This window comes from Rhinoderma darwinii, chromosome 6 (genome assembly GCF_050947455.1).
Source record: "Rhinoderma darwinii isolate aRhiDar2 chromosome 6, aRhiDar2.hap1, whole genome shotgun sequence".
In the NCBI taxonomy this organism is placed as follows: Eukaryota; Metazoa; Chordata; class Amphibia; order Anura; family Rhinodermatidae; genus Rhinoderma; species Rhinoderma darwinii.
Genome location: NC_134692.1, coordinates 43,231,203 through 43,255,626, shown reverse-complemented (window position 1 = coordinate 43,255,626; position 24,424 = coordinate 43,231,203). Strand labels below are relative to the sequence as shown.

General features: G+C 40.0%; 1 protein-coding gene across 3 annotated transcripts in view; it reads left to right on the top strand.

Moving 5' to 3' along the window:
* DRC11 (dynein regulatory complex subunit 11) overlaps nt 1-24,424 on the top strand; it is a 158,623-nt gene that overhangs the window by 89,341 nt on the left and 44,858 nt on the right. The window lies entirely within an intron of this gene.

The window sequence follows — 24,424 nt, the reverse complement described above, 5'->3', positions numbered from 1 at the left end:
AAAACGCTACAAAAACACCACAAACCAAAACGCTACGTATGTTTTCTCATATTTTACTATTGGTTTTAAAGTACAATCTGGACGCTTCATTTTTGGATACTTTTCATTTTTTGCAACCTTTTATTGTATATGTTTTTGGACCAAAAACATATACAATAAAAGGTTGAAAAAACGCCACTGAAAATACTTCAGCATGTGAATCCAGCATGAAGGTGCTGCAACAAAGTCTAAGCAGGGACCTGTGATTCAAGTTCTAAATGATGACTCCAGCAGTTGAATTATAAAGTTGGTGGCAGCCCCCGAAGAAGATGTTTTTTGTTGTGTATTTTACCAACGCTCTAACGATCTGCTGCTCATGTCCCCTAAAAAAAAATAAAAGTTGAGAAAAAACATTTAAACATTTCTCCCCTAAAGTTATCTAAATTATGAAAAAAAGAAACATAATTGGTATCACCGCATCCAGAAAAGTCTAAACTATTCTAATATAATGTTATTTATCTGTCACAGCGAACGCCATCGAAAATACTTCAGAATTGCTCTATTTAGGTCACCTGGCCTCCCAAAAAAATAAAAAGTGACCAAACAGTTGCATGTACCCCAAAATGTTATTATCTAAATGGTATTAAATAAAAACTACAGCTGGCCCTGCAAGAAACAAGCTCTTACACAACTCCATTGATGGAAAAATAAGGGTATGTGCACACGATAACGTCAATTACGGCTGAAATTACGGAGCTGTTTTCAGGAGAAAACAGCTCCTGCATTTCAGACGTAATTGCTCGTACTCGCGTTTTTCGAGGCGTCAATTACGGACGTAATTTGGAGCTGTTCTTCATTGGATTCAATGAAAAACGGCTCCATTTACGTCCCAAGAAGTGTCCTGCACTTCTTTGACGAGGCTGTTACTTTACGCGCCGTCTTTTGACAGCGACCCGTAAAATTACAGGTCGTCGGCACAGTACATCGGCAAACCCATTGAAATGAATGGGCAGATGTTTGCCGACGTATTCGAGGCTTGTTTTCAGACGTATTTTGAGGCGTAAAACGCCTCCAATACGTCTGAAAATAGGTCGTGTGAACCCAGCCTAAGTGTTATGGGTCTCAGAATATGTAGACACAAAATTAATTTTTGGGTGAAAAACAAATTGTTTTATTTTGTAAGAATAGTAAAACAAAAAAAACAACTATATGTTTGGTATTGCCGTACTCCTATAGACCGCAAAATAATGTTAAGATGTAATTTTTACCAGAGGGTGAACACCATAAAAACGAAACCCAAAAAACAATGGAGGAATTGCTGTTTTTCACTTATGAACTTTGATGTGATCGATCTTAGCTGGATCTTATGTGTCAGAGACACACAGGACCTGCTCTCAGCCGAGCCGTCAGTTCAACTGAACTAACGGAACGGCTGAGAGAGAATGATACAGCTTCTATGTATACAAGGTACATGAAAGCTGTATCGTAAAAAAAAAAAGTAAATTCAAAGTTGCTTAAAAACACATAACATTGATTTATTAAAAATAAATAAATATTTCCAAAGGTGTACATAACTTTATGGCCCTCTTCACACAGAGTATTTTGCAGGCAGAAATAATCTGCCACACAATTCCTTCAGGAATTGTGAGGCAGACCTTAACCTGCCTTCACTTTCTTGCCACGGTTTTCACTGCGCTTTTCGTCAACGACCATTGGACGCGGCAGGCAAATAATGCCGCGAAGACTCTTTCTCTGCCACTAATTGATTCCAATGGGAGGTCAGAGACAGAACGCGGGAAGAAAGTGCATGAAATCAATAGGAAGCGGTTTCGGGCGTTTTTTGGCGCTGATTCCGGCACAGTTTCCGCGTCAAAATCAGTGCCAGAAAACTTCGTATGAACGGGGCCTTAGACATGACCTGTCAGCTCTCCTAACATGTTTGTTTAATAAATACTTGCATTCCCCATAAAGTAACTATGTTGGAGCATCTTTTGTTAGAACTCTGTGTTGTCCTCTTACTTTGTTATTCCTTGAAATACATGAAAAATAATTAGCTGACAACTGGGTGTCACCATTCCTCTTGTCAATAGGGTGTGTCAGTCTGATAATGTCCAAAAAGTACGTAGGTACACACCCTATTGACAAGGGGAATGGAAACACCCAGCTATCAATTTATTCATACATGACAGGAAAACAGAGAAACAGTACAATGGAGAGTTCTAAATAAAGATGGTCCAGAATTGCTATTTCATGGGGAATACAAGTTTTTACCAAAACAGACATGTCAGGAGTGCTGATGGGTCCTTTTTCATAATGATTAACCCCTTGGCGACATTCGACGTACAGTTGAGTCAGCTGTGTGCCTTCACAATAAGACACGGACTCAGGCCCCCTGCACACGACCGTGCCTGTAATCACTGTCCGTGATTATGGGCGCGGACGGCCGTGGACAGCCACCTGCATTTGCGAGCCGTGCTCCCATATAAAATATGGGAGCACGGTCCGTAAAAAGCAAAAATAGGATATGTCCTATCTTTTGCGAAGCCTTTCCACGGCACGGACACCATCCTGTAAATATATGGGAAGGTGTCCGTGGGCAATAGAAGTGAATGGGTCCGTAATTACGGATGAATTCTACGGTCGTGTGCATAGAGCCTCAGGAGCAGAGCCTGCACCATATGAGGTGGGTGTTAGCTGTTTAAAAGAGTTGCAGAGATAACTCTCAGATGCCACGGTCAATAGCAACTGTGGAATCTGAAACCTATTGAAGGCCTCCAGGTCTGCCATCAGTGCCTATTATTAATAGTAGAGCACAGATAAAGGCAATACATAAGTATTGCAGTGTATTGCATAAGTGATCCATAGATCACATGGTAAAGAATGCCATCTAAGCAATAAAAAACATAATTGGTATCGCTGCTCTGTAAAAGGCCAAACTATAAAAATATCATGTTATTTAACCCGCACGGTGTAAGCCGTAGGAAATGAAAAATTCACTATACAAGCCTTGCTGGTTCTTGGGCACATCGCTGCCACAAAAAAAATTAAATATAACATGATCAAAAGTCGTATGCACCCAAAATGGTAGCAATAAATACTACAGCTCACCCCAAAAAAATAATAATCCCTCACACTGTTCCAACGACCACATTTTTTGTTTTAACAATTTTGTAAAAGTAGTACATCATAAAAAAAACTATATCAATTTGGTATTACCGTAATAGTATCAACCTGTAGAATAACGTAAACATGTCGTTTTTATTGCAATTCTGTAAAAATGAAACCCAAAAAACAATAAAGAAATTGCTTGTCTTTTTCCCATTCCACCCCAAAAAGATTTTGTTTTCAGTTTCCCAGTACATTATATGGTACATTAAAAACTACAACTCATCCCACAAAAAAAACAATCCTTCATACGGCTATGACAGAAAACTAAAAAAGTTAGAACTCTTGGAATGCAATAATGGAAAAATTAAAATTAAAAAAACTAAAATTAGCTGTGTCTCCAAGGGGTCAAATGAAGAAATATTAGGAATAAAACAAAGAAGGTTTGGATTGTGCTTGTCCCAGCCATTGCTGCATGTACAGAATGTTATCAAGGAAGGCATTCGATCCAAAAGCTGCACATTATTTATGTGTGTTTGCGCTATATTGATTGTTCATTCCACCACAACAGGGTGCAAAACCATGATCTCGTACTCTTGCATCAATGACACTGTTTACATTCTATCGTTGCTCAACATATGGTTTATTGAATATATTAAGTACTTGCATAAGTTGCAAGTCCACAATATAGTGTTCCGAAAATACTAAACTTCAACTAGGCGAATTCCCTGCTGTTTCTCTGCCATCCTATCAACATTCTACCGGCTGTTTACAGCATCCTATAGTCTGAGATGGTTTACATGAAGACCGTTTAAAATTAAGAAAATCTTGAATAATGATGGCCTAGGCCAAAGCACACAATGGACATGTTTTAGGTCTGTATATTTTTGTTTCCTTTTAAATAAAGGGGCAGCTGTGTTTCCGCTGCACAGTTGGAGTTAAGCCTAAGTGTGTGTAAGAACAGGCTCATCGGAGCTAAATGAGGCATGGGACTTTGTGCTGTTCTGTCATAAATAACCGCCTATGTCTGCATCTCAGCTTCAGAGTTCATGTATGGTTTTTATGGAGATCAACTGATTTGTCACAGGCATTCATAGTAAAGTATATTAAGAAAATATGTCTAATGAAATATGTTAGCCAAAGCTTAGGAAAGTATTGTAATGTCTAGACAAAACATTGTTCAACCGAATGCACAATATAGATACTATTGCTAGACATACAGCAGATGTATATATACAGTCGAGTCACATTATTATGACCACCAGCTAATATCCAGAGTAACCGCCGTGTGCAGCACGGACAGCAGCTAGAGGGGCTGGGAGTTGTCTCCATAATGTGCTGGTCGGTTGTCTCAGGTATCGGGAGCCATGCTGACTGCAGTGCATCCCACATTTGCTGGAGGGTGCGTGGGGGGGGGGGATCCATAGAGCAAATAAGACAATCAAGGTGGTCCCACTGGTGCTCAATTGCATTCAAGTCTAGCGAATTAGGCAGCGAGGGAAGTACTTGGAAGTCTTGGCCGTGCTCTTCCAATCACTGTCGGACATTTCTAGCCATGTGACACGTCGCATTGTCTTGCTGGAAGATTCCATCTGTCCCAGGGAAGACAAACAGCATGTATGGGTGGAGGTGATCTGTAACGATGGATTCATACCCAAATCGGTTCAGAGTGCCTTCCACATAGATGAGTGGCCCCAGAGAATGCCATGAAGAAAATTCCCCACACCATAACGCTGCCACCACCAGATTGTGTTCTTCCAGCAATGGTTGCAGGGTGTTTGTTCTCTTATGTTTCTCGTCTGACACGCTGGTCTATCCATTCGATTAAGCAGAGAACGTTACTCATCGGAGAAGGCAACCCTCTGCCAATCATCGGTGGTTCAATCCTGATCCCGTCGTGCAAATTGAAGCCTTTTTTCCTATGCACCTTTGTTAGCATAGGAGCAGTGACCATCCGTCTGCTTCGGAGCCCCATACGCAGTAGGGCTCGTTGAACTGTTGTTTTAGACAGCCCCCTGGTTGATTTTCACAGTGAACTGCTCCACTGTAGTATGTGGTTCGGCCCTCGTGAAAGTCTTACATTAATGACACGTGGTGCTCCGCGGTTTCCACATCGGTTATTCACAATTGCGCCATTTGTCCACTCACAATACACTTTCACCGCAGCATGACGCGAACAGTTCATAAAGTGCCCTGTTTTTAGAAATACTGTAACCCTTGGCCCGAACAAGTGATGTGTTCAGACAGCCTATCGCACACCTTATATACCCACCAAGCCTGCCCACGACACATCACTTCCTTCATGGGCTACGCGCTGCCGACGTCGAAAGTAGGATAATATGACTGGACTGTAATTAGAAGTCTTGCATAAGTTACAGCCTTGCATTAAATTAGGTACCTGCTAGTTGTCCAAATGTTAGGTGGGACTGCAGACTTTATGTGGGATTTCGGGTCTTATCCTGTGACATGTAGACTTTAGCTTGGGTACAGGAAAATTAGACCCATGCTGGTTTTTTCACAGTCTTTTACAGAGTAGAGAAGTATTTCCAATTATTATACTTCAATTTAGAAGTAAGGCTACATGCACACATTGCATAATTTTATGCGGGAAAATCCACACCAAAACCGCATGTGTGTTTACATTTTGATGCGCACATAGGTGCGTTTTTCTTTAAGACTAGACAGATATAATTCGCAAACGTAAATGCAAGATAAATTGACATGCTAAGGATTTTAAAATACACACCACAGGTCAATTTATGTCCAGAAAAAATCTGCACCGTGTAGATGAGATTTCTTGAAATCTCATTTACTTTGCTGGTACTGTATTACACTGCGGATTTGCCAAAAAACGCACCTATTTCTCTGCATCAAAATGTGCAGGTGCGGTTTTAGCTGTGGAATTACGTGCGTACACCTGCGGTTTTGGTGCAGATTTTCCGCATTAAATTACGCAACCTATGCATGTAGCCTAAAGGTGTTATTTTATGGGTATGTTCACACGCACTGTTTTCAGACGTAATTTGGCCGTTTTACACCTCGAGTTACGCCTGAAAAAACAGCTACATTACGCCTACACACATGGCATTGTGGCTGTCATTTTTATTTTTCTGCTTTCTCATAAGATCATGAATGTAATTAGAAAGAATGTACGTATGTGTTTGTACTCGCTCTGCGTCTGTAGGCGTTGCATGCATGTCAGATCTGCTTTGGTTTTTACCTGGGTCCCAATCGTCATTAAAACCAGTCCTGCAGCTATACCAGGTACACATTATGAGTTATTTAAGATATATGGATGGATCTGCATCATCTATATTTGATAAGGGAATATGTTTCAGGTTTCTCCACCAGCATGGTTTGGGTACAGAATCCTGTATTTGTTACTCCAGCATATCTCCAACATATTGCTCAGTGCTGTACAGAGACTTCCCAAGCGTGGATCACAATCGGACTTCCCCACAGCAAGGTCTTGCACAAAATTCAATGACTAGTTAACCCAAATATGTGTTTTAAGTATTTGAAGACACCACAGTACCTGGAAGAAACCCACACAAACATGGGGATACCAAGCAAACTCCATACATATGTTTGCCAGGATGTTGGTGTAGATGAGGTGGTGCTGCGGGTTTGAGGTTTGAATATAAGAGCAGTGCAGAGATCTAATTTGAAGTATACTGGTTTCTATACTGGTTTTCATCAGTTGCTGTTACAGTAATTCTTTCCATTCATTTCATCCCACCTTACTTTTTCTGTGTACTAGTTAACAAGACTAAACATAAAACTAAACACAAAGGCCTAAACATAACATCATCTCCCTATTGTATTGCATATAGTTACATGCCCCAGCTGTAGACTGTCTAAATGTATTTCTAGATTCCCGGAATGAGAGAGATTTAGGGGTAGTGCATGAAGGAAATTCTATGAACCCTCACAAGTCAGCAGAGACTTTTATACATAGGTACTGAAGCAAAAGAAAACACTAAGCATGGGACAAAAGACGCAGAATTCCTCACATGTTTCTATAAGCGGAAAGGGCTAATGAATGAATAATGCATGTCCCAACCGGGGAGTGAAAAAAACTAATGAGTGAGTGAGGCTCGCACACAGCCTGCCCTTCTAATGAGTGAGCACAGGGCCTGCTTCATATAATGACGTGCCACTCAAATCTGTTTACTTAATTCTTGTATAGGAATATTTACCAGGAGGAATTCGAGATGAAGTACTTTATGTCTGCGGAGACAATCAGCCAAAGGTTTAATTAATGTCTGGTCCTGCCCCAGTTACTAAGGTTAATTAAAGCATGTCTAGGATATCCTCATCAAGGCATCCCTCATGACTCAAGGACAGGCTATATGTCTTTTAGTAGAAGGTAGTCTTATCTTTAGTGGAGAAATAGTCTCATTGATAGATAATGTCTCTCAGTGGATGGAAGTATTTAGCACATTGGAAGGTAATATAACATTCCATGACCTAAGTGAGTACTGTATCCCAAGTCGTGTGCAGCCAAGTGTAGCTCTTCTAGCTGTCTCCAAGCTCCTCCAACACATAGGCAATTAGTAAAAGCTAGAGCGCTACTGTTGGACATCTATAGGGATAGAAGCATTCGCATTACAGATTCTTCCCTTATTGGCAGTAACTGCATTTAAAGGCCGCTTCACTAATTAATGACTATTGGAATTCCCTATAAAGCAATCTCACATTTTGAAAAGGCCTTTTCTCTTTCGGAAAAAGTGTCCTTGCTCATTGAAGTTGTTCTTGCCATCTGAATGATATTTTAAACTTGTGCAGAATTCTTTATACGGGCGAGATCTAAAATGGGATCACCAACCATAAGCCCCAACAGTGGGATTTTAGCGACACAATTGTTTGACTCAGCCCATTTATTTCTATGTATCTGTTTGTTGGAATGCCATAGAAGATTAAGCGTCCATTGTATTTAAAGGAAATTGTCTGAGGAAATCCAGGAGTAGTTTATAAGACAGAAGGATGTAATATTAGATGTTATTTTTGTCTGAAACTAGTCCCCACTTGTTTGGAATATTTCCTACTTTTTAAAGGCAGTTCGGTGCATTCCCAGTATTCGTGGTCTAAAACTCACTCAAATGGGAGATATATTGTTTCATTTTTACTTTTGAAACAGTGTTTTATATAATCCCAAAGCATTTTTGTATTGGAAGTGAGGCCAAACAGGACGTGTACTGCTTTTATTAATACAATTTTCTTTTGTGGTTCGCCTCAACTCCTTAGAATATAGGTACTAAGCAGGATTTGATCTTTCCAAAGGTTCCTTTGGTTGGATTGATATTGCTAAAACATGCAAGCTTTAACATTTTAAAATTGCTAGTTTGAAGATATACACAACGGAAAACATTTTTAGTCTCCAAGTGACTACAATTTTTTAAGGGTGACATGTGAGGACATTAATGTTCCAAAAGAAGTCCACAAAGAATTCCGGACATCTGGACTCAATGTTCTTTATGGGGTGACACTGGATTTGTAGGTGGAATGGGACCTTTATGGAGCTTCTGTACATAAAGATTTATAGGCTTGCTGACACTAATGAACAAGTCAGGGCAGTCAACATGGGGTTCAGACGGAAACGGAGTTCTTTTGTTTTTCCTTCTCACTTGCATGTGGATAAATTGGAAGTATTGAAAGTTGGATGGGTAAATGACCAGTGGACCTGCAGCCCGGAAGGTTATTTATTAGTGTTTAATTTTTCTAGTTGTGGTGAACTTTGGATGCAATGAATGTGACATCTGTACACCTTCCTAGTTCAGATTACTATTTTGAGATCTCTATAGCCTATTAAGCCACCTCCATAACCCTCTTGTGCTTGAGGTATTTGTTTATATATCATCGACAGACAATGTTACTTAGGTTACTTGTCAATTGTATTAGATTTGTCTCTTTATTTGGAGAACTATTGGTAAGATGTATAAAAACGTACAAATATGGTGTAGTCCATAGTGAACAACTTTCGTTTTCTAATGTCATTTTGAGAGTAAATGCAGCATTCTGACTAATTTCTACTTCTAATTTGATAACTCCTCTGTTTTTCTTTAACATTACATGCTATAACTACCCCTATGTTCAAAGATGAATGTCCTAATAGCCACTTTCTAACAAATATTAATATGCAGTTTTATTGTTAATACAACTGAACTTTATTTAGTTATTTGTTACTTAGTTTTTCATCTATTTTTATTATTTATTATATAGTGGAGCCCTAACTATGCCAGTGTTAACATATCTACATAAGCATATTTGCCATATAACCAGGCTATGCTGACTGTAACGGGCAATAGAAAGGGAAGGCAAAATGTCCCTTTAAGAGGAGTCAATTCCATTTAATGCTACAGTGACAAACTGGAACCAGGAACTGAAGTATTTTTAATCAATTTTTGCCTAGATTTTTTTTGCCTCCTTTAAGGGGTTGTCCCTTTTGGACAAGTCCTACTTGTTAGGAGAGTCCCTTAACAAAAAAAACAGATCGCAAGTGTCCCCATGCGGGTACCCCCAGCGATCAGCTGTAATCTGTAGGGAAACTTGGCAGTAAGTGCTTAAAGGGAACATGTCACCAGCATTTCATGTATTAAACCAGCAATACCTGGTGTAAGTGGGTGAAAACCTATGTTCTAAGTAGGCTCTGTACCTTTAGTATTCCATTTTTTAGTATTCCCGCGCCATATGCTAATGAGCATAAAAGAGTCATATCTTAGTTCGAAAAGTCATATCTTCATTCCTCAAGCCTTTGCCGAGTTTAACCCCTTCGTTTTGATTGACAGCTCCTTGCCTCTCCCAGCACACACAAAATCCCACGCTTGCACATCGATGTCGTGTTCTGGTGTGTGCACACAATGGGATACCGTGCGCAGTAACTAGATTTGAGGCCCGGGCAAAGCAGGGAAGGGTATCAGACTATACATGACGAGATTTTGTCATTTAGGGCGGGCCAGTTTTCGCCGGTGGGTGGGCATAAGAAGACGAACGAACGAGACCGCCAGATTATTACCATGAAAGGCGCAAAATGTTTGCAGACTGTTATTTACGGTCGGAGGAGTTTAGGAGAGGGGATATCGGCAATTAACTTTTGATTGCAGCGGCCATCGAGGGGTGAGTAGAGTTGAAAAGGTGAAATGCTGATGACAGGTTCCCCTTAATATTCCTGCAGTGCCACAACAGGGGAAATTAGGCATTTGACAGTGACCATTTAAATCAATGGGTTGTCGGTTTAATGCAGGACAGGACAGGTCCTCCTGAGTGAGAGGTGCTCCTTGTAACTGCAACTGCTCTCCACTCTGGTTAAGGGATGAGAATCCCGAACAGAGGATGCCACTCTATTGACTAAGAATTCACTTGTAGACTATATGAAAATGTGTTTATGTACCAGAATTTTGAGAACTAACAGGGCTGTGTAATAATGCATGGCCCATGCAGTAATGAGGATCTTGAGTAAATGAAGCGCAACTGAGCAAAAAAGGCCAGAATTGGGCCCAGTTTGATTTTTTCCTAAGGTCCTTTCGTCAGTGTATACTAGGATGTAATGCAGACATTTAGAGGAAGTCTCCCTTCTTGAGAAATTTGACAAACAATGTCATAGCTGTTAGATAAATAGATAGATAGATAGATAGATAGATAGATAGATAGATAGATAGATAGATAGATAGATAGATAGATAGATAGATAGATAGATAGATAGATAGATAGATAGATAGATAGATAGATAGATGATAGATAGATGATTGTTGCTTTCTTTCCTGACTGCCCCATAAACATGAACCCTTGGATCAGTTGAGCATGTATATTTATTTCATTGAGAGGGAAATAAGCTACTGCCAAACCCCTCTGGCAGCAACTTATCTCCAGGGGAACAAAGGATCGTGCATGTTGAAAACCTGATGACAGTCATTGGGAGACAGTCATGCTTTCCTCATACGCATTCAGTCATTGGCTGATTATGATATATTGTGTATGGCCAGCTTTACACTTCCATTCTACCAAAGTCCGGTCACTTATCAAGCAGCTCTGACCATCTCTATTGTAGCGCATATAAAATGGACCACCATTCAAATAGGAGCCGATTCCACTTACGTCTAAAGACAAGAACTGGATCCAACTACTGGTATGGGGTGACACACTTTTTGTGTAATTTCTGCGTCCTTAAAGAGAATGTCTGATGTATTTAATTTTAGTTTCATTAATTATATTTTAGTTTGTAAAATCAAAATAATGTTTTTGTTTTTTTCTTTAAAGTTAGCATTTTATTTTTTTGTTAAAAAAAATATTTTACGGGTGGCCACATTAGAGGCACACACTTCCTTCTTTTATTGTCTGTATGTGTGTGTTTTATGACAGCTGAAATAAATGAAAGTTAATTGACAGAGAAATGTCACACACACACACATTCTTCAGGAAGAGATTAAGTAAAACATAAGGTGGCAGCTTATTCCTGCTAGTCTCTAGTAGCTAGTATAAAAATGTTAGTTTTTTTTAATTGGATAGTCACATAAACAAAAGTTTATGGCCTCATGCACCCTAGTGGTGTGCACGGCCGTGTTTTGCGGCTTGGACGGCCGCGGAGTGTCACGCGGGCTGTGCCCATGGCTGTGTGCACTCTTTTCTATGAGCCTGGACCGCAAAATGCGACCGTAATAAGACATGTCCTATCTTTTTGCGGTCCAGGCTCCTGGGCAGTGCACGGACCGTGGAAACCACGGTCGTGTGCATGGACCCATTGAAATTAATGGGGCAGCAATTCAACCGCAGATTTGCGGTTGAATTGCGGATGCAAAAAAATGTTTTAATAAAGCTTAATGTATTATATTGTACTGTATTATAGTTAAGTAGTGTAAAAAAAATCGAACTTAACTTTTAATAATGATTGCATAACCAAATATGATGTAAGTGCTATTTAGAACAATGCTAAAGAGTCTAATTATGAAGCTTTATGATAGACCAAGGGCAGGTTCACACCTGCAATGGTCTTCCCAGAAGCACCGGTTCCGTTGTACGATGGATAAATCTGGCACCTGATGGAACTCATTCACTTTAATGGGTTCCGTTGGGGTGTCTGTGGTTTTAGCGGAAACAATAGCGCAGCATGTTGCACCACTGTTTCCGGTATTTTCGGCCGGGTCTGCGATGGAGGCCCCTAACGGAGCCTCCAACCCAGATGTGAACAGGCCCTTAATTGCCTTCTTATTTGGCTGTATTATACTATCTCCTGCCAGTTCATTTCAAACAGGACACATAGAAGTATGTTCAACATAATACCCTTGTTTTCTACAGATAGCAGAAAATATGTAAAGTGATTCTGTGCATAAATAGCTTTATATTGTTTTCTGTATTCTTATGGTAGTGATGCAAATATATAAAAAAAATCACATCGCAGAAGAAAAAAACAAACTTCTCTTAAAGTTTTAATTGAAGCTCAAACCTCTTAACACTTATCGTTCATATTAGCAGTTTTCCAGAGTGTTTTCATAGGTTTGCATTCCCAAAGAACAATGTGTGATGCCAAACCCTTAGGCTATGTTCACACGGAGTATTTTGGGGGAGGAATATCTGCCTCAAAATTCCGTTTGGAACTTTGAGGCAGATATTCCTCTCCCTGCACGCCGATTTTCGCGGCAATTATCGCGCCGTTTTTCGCCCGCGGCCATTGAGCGCCGCGGGCATAAAACAGCGAGATATACGCTTTCTCCTGCCTCCCATTGAAGTCAATGGGAGGTCCGAGGCGGAAGCGCCCGAAGATAGGGCATGTCACTTCTTTTTCCCGCGAGGCAGTTTTACTGCTCGCGGGAAAAAGACGCTGACGCCTCCCATTGAAATCAATGGGAGGCGTTCTCGGGCCGTTTCTGCCGAGTTTTGCGACGCGGTTTCCGCGTCAAAAAACTCGGCAAAATACCCCGTGTGAACATAGCCTTAGGTGAGAGGCAGATGTATGGTGTTTCTCTTTTCCCTACTTTATGTATGTGAAAGTAGGTCCCAAATGGTATAATCTGCCTGTTTTAATTTGCAAAGTTTTTATATTTTTCAGATTGTACGCGTTTGCATATAGAGTGAATACCAATGCCTTTTAGTACTTACCCAAGCCAAACAACAAAAATAGAAACCAGACAAATCTGTCATGTTACATTTTAATACAGTAGCAACGAGATTCCCTAATAAGCTTATAATGTATAGCTAAGGCAGCTAGAGAAACGTATTCGGGTTTCATCTGAATTTCATGGACTTAGTCTCTGAGGGTTGCACATATTTGTGATGACATGTTTGTTAGTCCTGGCCCCACATATACATTAGACAGAACCGGTAACTGCTGGTTCTTTTTACATACAGAGCTCTACATATAGATTACATATGTACTGCCGCTCGGCTGCAGAGCTCCGGGAGGGCAAGAAAGCGGCTGTTACAGGTGTGAGTTTAATGAAGAGTGAAGTAAAAAATGAGGTTGTGGTGAGAAGGAAGGAAATTCCCAGACATGGCATGAAGTCCCATTAATCCAAGAGGATGTTTTCCTTTTAGTTAACCATAGGAAAGAGAGGGCATGATCAGCTCTATTCAGAAAAGTGTTCGATTTAGCAAAAAGCCACACCTGTGGTTTTTGGAAACATGCATGAGAATTTTGTTCTTTTTCTGCTTTCTCCAGTTTGCTGTTTTCTAATTGAAAAGCCTCACAATAAAAGGTTATCTGGGTGAGTGCTTTCAATGTATCGCGTTTTCTCTAGATCTTGTGAAGTGGAACAAGTACGTTAATCTCCTCTTTTTGTGAAAAGGCAAAAACATGGAATGTTCAATTAAACACAAAAAACACAGCCCTTCCCATGTGCCACTTTCAATTTTTACCATGAAGTCACAGCCTGTTGTCAATAAACAGTTTTTTTCATCGGGGCTAAATACAAGACTCATCGTTCCGTTAATATGGAATTAAGCCTGCATCTTTCCCATTTTCTATGCATCACTGCTCTTTCGGGCACCGAAAGGGTGTGATGGATACAGTTGGTGATGCGGATTAGTATACAACACAAGTGGAATCTGTTTAACCCCAGTGGGCCAAAAGCTTCTTATCTGGCATCAATTTCTATGTTTCTGTATTTCAATGTCTCACGCTCCTCACATGCTTGATTTACCCTGGAGCAGGTTTCTAATCCTAAGAAAAGAAAGGCAGGCCTCCAAGCCAGACAGGGGATAAATCTCAGTGCAAGACAGAGATGTAGAAATCACAACCTCCCATAAATCAAGTCACCATTAGTGCAAGTGGGAGGTGGCACAAGGGCCTCTATCGGGAGCGTCTAGTTTCCTGAATGCAATCAGCAGGGTGGAATCCTCCTGAGAACCATGATTATAATATATGCCCTAATCCTCATGTTATTCCCCAAGCATTAAGTTCATTGAGCAAGTGTCCTCCTCCTTTCCCACTTACTCTGCCGTTGACTCTGACAAAAAAAAAAACCTTCTAGAATTATATTGTAGGTCTAAATCTCTAAAATGACCCTTACAGTACAGTATGATCAGGCAAATAACCTTTGTGCTTTAGTGAAGACTTTCCTGTCTAACATCATCAGGATATGTTCTTTTTTGTGTCCACTATCCTAAAAATCCAGTCATCCAGGAAACGACTACATAGTTTAGTAGAGAGACTGGGTGGTAGGTGGAAATATACGTGAAATCAATGTTATTTTATGATAAGCTGAGAAATTCAAAACAGCTTTGAAAGATGAGGGTTATGGGGGGGCTTTCATTGAAGCAACTGTTGCTTACATACGTTGTACATTGTGCCCGCAGCCTGTGCAGTAGTTGTAAGTTAACTTGATACAGTTTTTCCATCTATGTTTGGAAATTGTGCTCTCCATCTGTTCTTTTCACCCCCTCCAGTTATCTTACCCTTTTGCACTCTAACATACCACAGGTGCTGCGTGAAAAGTAATCTTAGTGAAGCGTCTGTACCGGCTTTCATGCTCAGTAGTTGACAAAAGATGCTGGTAAATTTTAAATGACTTTGAGGTAAGGAGGGTTACGCCTCATGCACACCGGCCGAATCTCGTCAATGATCCGAGGAACATAGAACATGTCCTATCAGAAACTCGGATCAGAAACTCGGATCATTTTTCACAGACCCGATTCACCCGCTAAAGTGAACGGGTCCATGAAGACTATCGGGTGCCACTCGGATGCCGTCAAAAACGGCCCAAGTGGCACAAAAGTCGTGTGCATGGGGCGTTATACAAAAAACACTCACCTTAAAATACGCTCTATTTTTCAGTACAAGAGTGTGGTATCTGGTCTATGGTTTTTATCTGATCTACATATGATGGTTGCAGAATGATCAGTTAAGCAGCTCAGTAAAGAACAGGTAGACAAAGTATTAGTACACTTTGTTCAAAGCCGAAAGAAGTTCAGGGCAGGAGTTTTGGCGTTTCAAAACTGCTGACAGAGCGATATAGGGAAGGGCATTTTAAACATACACTACCGTTCAAAAGTTTGGGGTCACCCAGACAATTTTGTGTTTTCCATGAAAACTCACACTTATATTTATCAAATGAGTTGCAAAATGAATAGAAAATATAGTCAAGATATTGACAAGGTTAGAAATAATGATTTTTATTTGAAATAATAATTTTCTCCTTCAAACTTTGCTTTTGTCAAGGAATGCTCCATTTGCAGCAATTATAGCATTCCAGACCTTTGGCATTCTAGCTGTTAATTTGCTGAGGTAATCGGGAGAAATTTCACCCCATGCTTCCAGAAGCCCCTCCCACAAGTTGGATTGGCTTGTTGGGCACTTCTTGCGTACCATACGGTCAAGCTGCTCCCACAACAGCTCTATGGGGTTGAGATCTGGTGACTGTGCTGGCCACTCCATTACAGATAGAATACCAGCTGCCTGCTTCTTCCCTAAATAGTTCTTGCATAATTTGGAGGTGTGCATTGGGTCATTGTCCTGTTGTAGAATGAAATTGGCTCCAATCAAGCGCTGTCCGCAGGGTATGGCATGGCGTTGCAAAATGGAGTGATAGCCTTCCTTATTCAAAATCCCTTTTACCTTGTACAAATCTCCCACTTTACCAGCACCAAAGAAACCCCAGACCATCACATTACCTCCACCATGCTTGACAGATGGCGTCAGGCACTCTTCCAGCATCTTTTCAGTTGTTCTGTGTCTCACAAATGTTCTTCTGTGTGATCCAAACACCTCAAATTTCGATTTGTCTGTCCATAACACTTTTTTCCAATCTTCCTCTGTCCAATGTCTGTGTGCTTTTGCCCATATTAATCTTTTCCTTTTATTAGCCAGTCTCAAATATGGCTTTTTCTTTGCCACTCTGCCCTGAAGGCCAGCATCCTGGAGTCACCTCTTCACTGTAGACGTTGACACTGGCGTTTTGCTTGTACTATTTAATGAAGCTGCCAGTTGAGGACCTGTGAGTCGTCTATTTCTCAAACTAGAGACTCTAATGTACTTGTCTTGTTGCTCAGTTGTGCAGCGGGGCCTCCCACTTCTCTTTCTATTCTGGTTAGAGCCTGTTTTGTGCTGTCCTCTGAAGGGAGTAGTACACACCGTTGTAGGAAATCTTCAGTTTCTTGGCAATTTCTCGCATGGAATAGCCTTCATTTCTAAGAACAAGAATAGACTGTCGAGTTTCACATGAAAGCTCTCTTTTTCTAGCCATTTGGAGAGTTTAATCGAATCCACAAATGTAATGCTCCAGATTCTCAACTAGCTCAAAGGAAGGTCAGTTTTATAGCTCCTCTAAACAGCAAAACTGTTTACAGCGGTGCTAAAATAATTGCACAAGCGTTTTCAAGTTTTTTCTAATCATCCATTAGCCTTCTAACACAGTTAGCAAACACAATGTACCATTAGAACACTGGAGTGATGGTTGCTGGAAATGTAGATACTGCATTAAAAACCAGACGTTTGCAGCTAGAATAGTCATTTAGCACATTAACAATGTATAGAGTGTATTTCTGATTAATTTAATGTTATCTTCATTGAAAAAAACTGTGCTTTTCTTTCAAAAATAAGGAAATTTCGAAGTGACCCTAAACTTTTGAACGGTAGCGTACCTTTTGTGTTGGTCATGCAAGTTGCATGACTGAGAAACCGACGTTTGATTCCCCCGGCGGCTGCAAGTGCCACTCTCTTCTCCGAGCGGCTCTAGCAGCCAAGCAGGATACCGCTGGAGAGCAGAGGATCAGAGCACAGGATCAGAGTTTGCAGTGTGAACTTCATGAGTACTTGCACGTCAATTCCCGCCTTAGTGGCACTAAGTGGTGCGCCGGGGGAATTAAACATAAATTTTCTCTGTCATGCAACTTGCATGACCGAGATGAAAGGTGTGTTTATAATGCCCTTCCCCTCCTCTTTATCGATATGTCAGCAGTTTTGAGACCTCAAAACTGGTGACAGGTACCCTTTAATATAATACCATTAGTTGGTTTCCCTTGCTCTAGTAAATGTCCATGTATAATGTGTGGACAGTCTATGACAATGCACAAGTTGTTTTACTGTATGGAGGGGCATAGGTAGTAGTCACACCTGAACCCTAGTGCCTAAGGGGGCCCAAAGGGCTCTCTGCCACATAAAAAGACACCAGTACTATGAATATCACATGGTAGGCGTGAGCCCTGTTACATATTTTGTATTGTGGCCCAGGAACTTCAAGTTACATCTCTGTCTACGTGGATGCAAGTCTTCAAGTGCAGAACTACCAAGAGCAAAGACATTGGGGGAAAAATTTTAAGACTGGCATTTTATAAGCCAGTCTTAAAGAGACTCTCTCACCAGATTATAAGCGGCCTATCTCCTACATAAGGAGATCGGCGCTATAATGTAGGTGACAGTAATGCTTTTTATTTAGAAAAACGATCTATTTTTACCACTTTATGAGCGATTTTTAGCTTTATGCTAATGAGTTTCTTAATTCCCAAGTGGGCGTGTTTTTACTTTAGACCAAGTGGGCGTTGTACAGAGGAGTGTATGACGCTGACCAATCAGCGTCATACACTTCTCTCCATTAATTTACACTGCACTAGCGATATATCCTGCAGTGTCCTGATAATGAATATACATTACTACCACCCAGGACATGATGTTTATTCAGAATCCTGACACGTCTGAATCTTTTCTCTGAGATTCCCAGCAAGGCAAGCGTAATCTCGCGAGATTACGATATAAACGAGATTACGTTTGCCTTGCTGGTAATCTCACAGAAAAGATTCGGAAGTGTCATGATTCTGAATACACATCACGTCCTGGCTGGAGGTAATGTGTATTCATTATCAGGACACTGCAGTAACGTTATAGTGTGTTTATGTGCCTGCACATAGCGATATAGATATATCACTAGTGCAGTGTAAATGAATGGAGAGAAGTGTATGACGCTGATTGGTCACTGATTGGTCAGCGTCATACACTCCTCTGTACAACGGCCACTTGGTCTAGTAAAAATACGCCCACTTGGACATTAAGAAACACATTAGCATAAAGCTAAAAATCGCTCATAAAGCAGTAAAAATAGATCGTTTTTCTAAATAAAAAGCACTGCTGTCACCTACATTATAGCGCTGATCTCCTTATGTAGGAGATAGGCCACTTATAATGTGGTGACAGAGCCTCTTTAATATGAAGTGCGCTAGAGTAAAATGCGCCTCATTCATTTAGAGGCGCATGCCTCTTAATAAACTAGGCGCATCTTTGGCTGTCCGTGCGCCAAAAACGGAAATCTACGCCAGCTGGTGTAAATTTGCACTATAACTTAAGCCAGTTTCTGGTACCCCCAGCCGCTTTTTCTAAGCTCCACCCACGCTTTATAAAAGTAGTATTAGTGTGGCAAATGGCACAAAATGTTAACATTTTTGCGCAGTTTACGACTTTTGTGATGTCTGCGACTTTTCTACACCGGAACACTGGCGTGCAGCTAGTAATAAACCCCACTCATTGTTTTACAAATTGGCTCAAAAATCCTTTTTTCATCACACTTTACATTTATTCTATTTTTTTACCCCAATTCTTCCCTTGATGGTGATTTCTGAGCCGTTAAGTTAACAGCTTTGTTTTCCTAAGGCCAGGATCACACACACAGTTTTGATGCAATTTATGGTGTCATTGTTTGGCGCAGTTTTTTGAGCCAAACATAGGAGTGGACATAAAAGAGAGGAGATGCATCAGTCTTTTCTTTATACCTCTTCTTCCTTTTGGATCCACTTCTGGTTTTGGCAAAAAAAAAAAAACTGAGCAAATAACTGCACTAAAAACTGAATCAAAGCAATGTGTGTGATTCTGGCCTTAGCTAGTCTTCCAAGATCAAGAGCTATATAGTGAAATGTCTCGATTTAGTCCTCTTTCACAGTACTCTTAGATTTGGCTTCCAAATACTAATGCAAAATTCTGTCCAAAATACTAACCTTAAGCTGACTGATAACCCCTGTTATTAGCTAAAATATTTCTTGGACAAGCACTCCACGAATTTCAGCTATGTACTATTTTTATTAAAGGGATTGTGTGAGATTAGAAAAAAGGTCAGACTTTTTCAAGCACCACTCTTGCCTATGGCCTGTGTCTGGTATGGCAGCTTAGCCCCATTCACATAAATGGGACTAAATCTGGCCATATACAATAGATGTATGTCGAACAAACCCGCCGATTTTGGCTGGATTGGCCGACCATCTAATGCGTATGGCGGCATCACACTGTGCCTCGACGGCAGAGGATTCTGGCAGTAGCCTTCTTCCTTTCTCTCTATTAAAAACATATGCATTCCCAGCTGAGCCGAGTGTGCATGTGTATGAGGGAGTTGGGAGGAATAGCTGTCGGTCGAACTTAACTTAGACAACTGTGGCATAGCCACAGGATATTCCATATATGTCTGGTGGGTGCTGGTTTCATCTCTGACACCCACACCTATATTGAGAATGGGGGTCACCTGTCTCCATGTCGCCTGGTGAGGTGGTCGCTGGCTGCAGATTCGCAGAGGGGACTATTGAAGAGGGGGCCATTTCTGAAATTTCTTATAAAATAGAATGGAATGTGAGACGCGCATATGCGCGGCCCCCTCTCCGCTAGTCCCTGTCTAGAATCTGCAGCTAACGGCTGCCTTACCTGGTGAGCGGGGGTCAAGTGACCTCCATTCTCGATATAGGTGCCAATCCCATGGCTAGGACCGACATCTATCAAACATTTATGGCACATCCTGTGGATATGTCATAAGTGTTACCCTTTAATACCAGGAAAACACAGCCTACAATGTTAGTAACGATCTTTCGTCCCCATACTAAACGCTCATTGCTCCATTTGTAGGGAAATGAGCACCAATCAACAAGATGTAAGGGTGGTAAACACAGCCAATAATTACCCATGTAAAACTGCAATGTATAGGAAATGTACGGCCCTCCGATGTTCGGTGGTGCTTGAGTAGGACTCCACTCCTTAGTAATATAAATATAAGAACTCGGCACTCAAGTATTTGGTGAAATAATTTGTAATCTTTATTATGCAATCCACTTATAAGTGAATTATTTCACCAAATAGCGCCGAGTTCTTATATTTATACCCATGTAAAACCACCTTTATATACACCCCCTTCCCCATGCCAGATTTCGTTTTTGGACATGACGGTTGTTGAATTAAGATGTCAGAAAAGAAACAGTTACAAAATTTATTTTGTTAAAGTATTCATCTGGTTTTCCCCTAAAACTCAAAATTTCCAGTACTCATAACGTTTATTTTGGTTTCTTTATAAAATGTGCCAGCCTGACCCTATGGGTATTTGCTGTACCATGTATTTTAACTGTAAAAAATCTTCTCAGAGCTACATACTCTGTCTTCATGGCTCCTATATCCAGTATAGACGTCAGAGCTTACTTATAGTCAAACCATGGAGACACATAGTTCTGCATAGGAGCTGTACACACAAGACGGTAGTATAATTTTAGTTAAGACTGTGCAAAGTTGCTTCGTTATTTTTCTATTATAGATGCAGTATAGGAATAACAAAATGGTTGCAAATGTCCACATTACCTTTATGCTCCTAAGACATTTGTTGCTTTGTTGAAGAGGTAGGAATGTAATTTAGGAAACCATTTCTGTACCAGAGATTGGATTATTTAGAATATTTCTAGGAATCTACGTAATTTATAATCTTTGTCACTGTATATCAGGCTGCATTGATACAATCTCTAAAAACTGGCAAATGATAGTGTAGTTCAAGTATCATATATACAATAAAAATCATCCACCGCTTGCCAGGTATCTGTAAAAAAAATCACAGTTGCCGGTTTCATATTACCATTTTAATTGCATAAATAAAACCAAATGCTGCGCTCTTAACTATATTAATGTTTTTAAACTTTATTTTTGTAACAAGCAAGTAGAAAGTGAGCGGTTCCAGCAGTAAAACTACATTGTGAATGTAACTTTCTCTAAATATGGATACATTAAATTATATGGATAATACTTATCATTGTTTTGTAAGTTGTAACAAGTCAGAATTCCATTAGGTATTAAAGACAGCAAAACATTACAGCTCATGATGATGTGATAAAAAAAATATATATTCTCCGCCAAGAGAAAATTATAATGTGTATAGGAAACCTGTAATTTTCAACATTTTCTTTGGCCCGTCTAATGATCAAGTAATAGTTAAGACTGGTAATCATGTTCAGACTCTGTATTTTTTCCCATGGGGGCTCACGTGTCAGTAGTGTCATTTGTATTACATCTAAGATCTGGGAGTGGTGGCGTCTACAACATATTTAGGAAAATAACAAATGACACTTTGTAAAGCTGGCACAACTTGAAACACCAACAGATAAAGAAAGCAATATATTGTATATCTATATGGAAATGAACTGTGCTCCACAACCAATGACAGTGTAGAAAATCCCTGGTCTCACCAACTTGATTGTCTTCCAAGTCTTTGTTTAGCAGAACATGGCATCATCGATCATACTGTTTTAAGAAAAGTCCAAGCTGGACTGATATGTCCCTGAAATGTTGATTCCATGTTCTCAAGAAATTCAGGTCTGTAGTTGTACAATGATTTTAGTGGTGATAAGTAGCACAGCGCAGAAAGACTGTAGCTAGGTTTTGCTTCACCCCAAGGGCAAAGATTCAGTTGGTTGCCCTAGCCCTTGTAGCCCCCTCTGGCACCCAGCCAATGAACCATATTCCCCGCCAGTCCCCCCACCCTGCAGCTACATCCCCATCTATTGACCATTGGGAAACATATCTGAGCTGTTGGAATGAAAGAAAGAAAATTAAACAATAGATAGAAGTAACTTTGTACTATATTTTCCTAAAAAACTTTTTACCATTTTTGTAATTTTTTATTTTTTTTAACCTATGACTTATTTATTCATGAGCCCCAGTGTTTTAGTTAAATATGTTGTCCCATAGTATGTCTTGATTTTGTATCATATCATGGATTTCATGTTATCACATTGACCTAAAATTACAACATAATACGATATAGGTGTGTGTTAAGAGATTTGTGTACCTGCTTTTGTGGGTTAGTTTTTCGGCAGAATCCATAGAACACAATACAGGGAAACTGCTCACCGCTAATAGATCTGTGAGAGAGGAATGTTAAGGTTGCCTCTATGCAGAAGGTGTTGATAGGACAGGCAATAAATAATGATTCTGTCTTTGTCCTTTCGGCTTGTGCTTTCCTCACAAAGCAGATGGGCTGCAGCAGATCAGCAGGCCATGTTATGTCAGAGCTGCTATTAGTAAGGAGATGCTGGTGAATGAAGAAAAGGCCTTGTATGCCCTCTCATTCCATCTATACTCATGTTAGGTCAGTTCCCACCATTAATAAAAGATCCCTGCCAAGAGTTGCTTAGCGGTCACAACATGAAGATCCATCATTAGAGACCTGCATGTCAAATCCGTACCAAATCTGCCTAACTATACCACCCACAAGGATTCTTCATTGATACCTTAAGCCATATACTTTTATCATAGTCAACATTCAGAATGTACAGTACTAGTATAATATACTATCTCAACCATATGGGTCCAAAAATGTCAACCAATAAAATTCTGATTTATTTTCTTTATAAAAATCTGTATGTAAATAGTGTAATATACAGTAGTAGACATTGGGTGAGATTTATCAAATACTAGTGCAAGTGAGAAGTGAAGGATTTGCCCATAGGAACCAATCAGATCCCAGCTCTAATTTTTCAGAGACCTTTTTGAAAATAAAAGATGCAACGTAATTTGTTTATTTGGGCAACTGCTCCATTTCCCCCTTGCACTAGTTTTGCTAAATCTTTCCGATTGTCATTGAGGTTAGGCCACAGAAAAACTGCGTTTTCCAGACATTGCCCTCTTTATACACATATAGTAAGTGCTTCTTTCTAAAATAAAAACTGTTACATTGGGATTTTTAAAATACAGATAGAAATGTGTTAATTGGATGAAATATTAGGTGTTCAGAAGCTGCATCTATTATTCTCTTAGTGTGAACCTCTCATAATACTGATGTCTAACTCTCTAACAAAGTTCACCAATTTTTCCTAAAAAAAACTAGTGCGACCTCATTAGCTGTAAGGGGTTAATGTTATGTTAATGACTTTCATTTAAATAATCGAAAACCAGAATATTAGAAGTCACCATGACATATAAAATCTCAAGGCTGTAGATCAAGTATTTTTATACCATTCAAGTTACTCCGACGTGAATATTCTTTAGGAATTATTACATTATACCTTATAATACATAACTCAGCTGCTGAAGAACCTCTTTTTGAAGAGTAAGGGTCCTCTTACATGGCCTGACATGGCACAGGGAGATGTGCTGCCGAAAACGATAATATTTCTTACAGCATAAACGATACAATCAGCCGGTGAACAAGCGTTTGCTCGTTTATCGGCTGATCGTTGTCCTATTTACACAGTGAGCGCTCGTTTTCCAAATAATTGGCCCATGTAACAGACCCTTGAGGGGAGATTTCTGGTGACCATTGATTGATTGATTGATTGATTGATTGATTGATTAATTAATATAAAATGCCATAATCCTACAGCATCTGAGTTGTATATTATGTTGTTTTGCTGCAGCTGGGACACAGAACTCTATAATACACACCACAGCTGCTGAAGAAGCTCTTATTTTTTAATAGAGAGGGAGCACTACATGTCACCCAATCAGCAGTTGGCACAATAGAAGGAACTTCCTACAAAAGTGATTGGTGACTGACTGTTTTGACGGAAAGAGATAATTTGTGTCTATGCTGTGCCACTCATCTTTATATATCGTCATGTTCTGACATCAGAATGTGATTATAATGCAAATATTATTTACAAAGATGTCTATGAAAAATGGATATTGTAT